The sequence below is a fragment of the Ipomoea nil genome, unplaced genomic scaffold (assembly GCF_001879475.1).
Source record: "Ipomoea nil cultivar Tokyo-kokei standard unplaced genomic scaffold, Asagao_1.1 scaffold0645, whole genome shotgun sequence".
Classification (NCBI taxonomy): Eukaryota; Viridiplantae; Streptophyta; class Magnoliopsida; order Solanales; family Convolvulaceae; genus Ipomoea; species Ipomoea nil.
In genome coordinates this window covers 32,308-35,244 of record NW_017617073.1, presented here as the reverse complement: position 1 = coordinate 35,244, position 2,937 = coordinate 32,308, and positions in this window count along the sequence as shown.

The window sequence follows — 2,937 nt, the reverse complement described above, 5'->3', positions numbered from 1 at the left end:
TATGTCTTTTTTATACGTGTTGTTTTTATAATTGAGTTTTTCACTAGTAAAAAGATGAAAATTGATTTTAAAAATTCAAATATTTGATGCATTTTTTATTGGTTGGTGATAGAGGTAAACTTGAACAGGGCCACATGGATCAAACATTCAAGATTCATTTGCATTAATTTTTCTCTGCGTAGTATAGTTTAATATAAGCATAAATATAATATATATGATTTTATTAAGGGAAAATGGCACTTTTCCCCCCTATGTTATATACTTATAGCACTTTTCCCCCCTCAATTATTTAAGTGGCTCTTTTTCCCCCTGAAATGTTAAATGGACATATTTACCCTTAAAATAAATATTTCATTTATTTTTATTCTCCAATAAATTATTACTATAATTTGGTTCAAACCAGATACTATAGTAACCAAACCAAAATATTCCAATTACAATTTATAATCAAAACGCGATATTTAGAGTTTATTAAAATCGCGAACTGGAATGGCCGGTTCATGTTCCGAACTAAAAAAATAAAATACATTTATTGTTGAATTTAAACTATTTTAAAATAAAAAATAAAATTTTAAAATAAAGACGGTTCAAAATCGCGAACGGGATCCGGAACCGCCGGTTCATGATCCAGGTTTTTTTTATTCTTAAATTTAATTAATTGAAATCCAAATATTGGGTTCTGGATCTGAATCATAACTAAAAACTTTTAATTCGATTGCTATAGTGTCTGGTTCAGTTCGAACCGAACCGTGGTAATCGCTACATATACGCAATAATTTGTTGGAGAAGTAAAATAAATAAAATGTTTACTTTAAGGGTAGAAATGTCAATTTAATATATTAGGGGGAAAAACCACCACTTTTAAAATAATTGAGGGGGCTAATGTGCTTACATAAATAATTGAGGGGGAAAAAGTGCTATAAGTATATAACATAGGGGGAAAAAGTGCCATTTTCCCTTTTATTAAACATATAAATAGTAAATATTTAATATTTAATATTTATATTAAATTATGCTTTAGAATGAATTATAGTATTTTATTGTAATTATTATATTGAATTTATAGTTAAGTTCTGTTTAAAATTTGTTGGTCAATTGTAAATCCACTATGTTTCTTCACTTATTATTTTAATAAATTGAAGTTTTTAATTTTCAAAATTTTCAATTTTTGTTTAAGGATATTATTAATTAGTACATATAAACATTATTTTATTTACTATATTGAATATCGCCACAAAAAAGTTATAATTAATTGAAGAGTTAATACCACAAATAGTCCTGTGACTATTGGGGTAGTACTCCTTTTAGTTCTCAACTTTCAATTCGACCAAAAAACATACATTCACTTTCATTTTTGACACAAATAGTCCTCTGTTAAGATTTCTATTAAATGGTTGTTAAATCTAAGGGTATTATCGTCAAATCAAAATCTATAACTCCAAGAGAACAATTTATACCCTAATTACTTGACAATTTGGCTTTGGGCTGAAAATGATTAAGAAAATATAAAACAAATATTTCATTGTAAAGAATATGAGTTTTTCTAAATAAATTAAGAAACAGAATTTAAAAAAAAAAACATTATTCAACAGGTTCGTATATTTGGAACAAAATGAAATTCTGTTCATCACTATTTATTAAAATAAAAATAAAAAATTTCCCAAAATACTATATAAAAAAAAATTATTCAATAGGTTTGCAGCTCTTGAACAAAAAAGAAATTCTATTCATCACTTTTTATTAAAATAAAATAAAAATGTTCTCAAAATACTAGAAAAAAAATGTAAACACAAACAAAATCCCCGCATTCTTCACCTGACTTATCATTCAATTCAGTTCACTCCCCTGTAATGTTAGTGTAGCTTTGAGAGCACAAATTGTTCTCTCAAAATCTATAACTCCAGAAATCAATTTATACCCTAATTGCTTAACAACTTTGATTTGACGATAACACCCTTAGATTTAACACTCATTTAACAGAAATCTTAACGGATCGCAGGACTATATGTGGTCAGAAATGAAAGTCAAAATATGTGTTTTGGTTGAATTGAAAGTTGAGGACTAAAAAAAGTACTACCCCAATAGTCAAAGGACTATTTGTGGTATTAACTCTTAATTGAATCATCTCTTATTATTTGTATAAGACATAAAATGGGATGAAAAAACATATTAACAACAATAACAACAATCATGATAATGATGATGTATGACACAACAAGGGATTAAAATTGAAATTTCAAGACTGAGAATAAACCATAACGGAAGTTGATATAGACTATTATTATCTGGTAGGTAATACAAGTGGATAAGGGAGAAGTATGTGGATCCGACCAAAAGAAAGTCAACATGAGATCACCTCACATCCAATGAAGATCCTAAGATGAGTTCGCGTGGGGCATAGTGTGGTCCCTACTTATTTTCAAACTCTATTATATATGTATGTATTACAATTGTCAAATGGTTTAGAGATAAATATACAAAATTCAATTTTTACTTTTGAGGACAAATAATTTTTGACATCAAGTACCTTATGGCATATCATGTTGAGCAGTCAAAAAAAATTATGAGTCTGACTCGGCTTTAATGTGTTAAGTTTATACATGTCGTTTTTCTTAACACTAGTATTTGCATCCGTGCGACGCACGGAATGGATTTGTTGTAATATATTTGTAGACACCGAAAATTTGAACCCAATAAATGGACATACAAAATTATTATTGGGCCGATATTGAGATCGATTATTGGACCAATTTAATTAGTTGGGCCATAATAATTAAATTAATTTAACGAGTCCAATTAAATTTGATTTGGGCTATTGAATTAATTAATTAATTGGCCCAAGCCCATTTCATATTTGAATTTGAATTATAGTTATAATTTAAATATAATATTTTATTATATTTAAATTAGATAATTATAATTTAATTTGAATTAGAT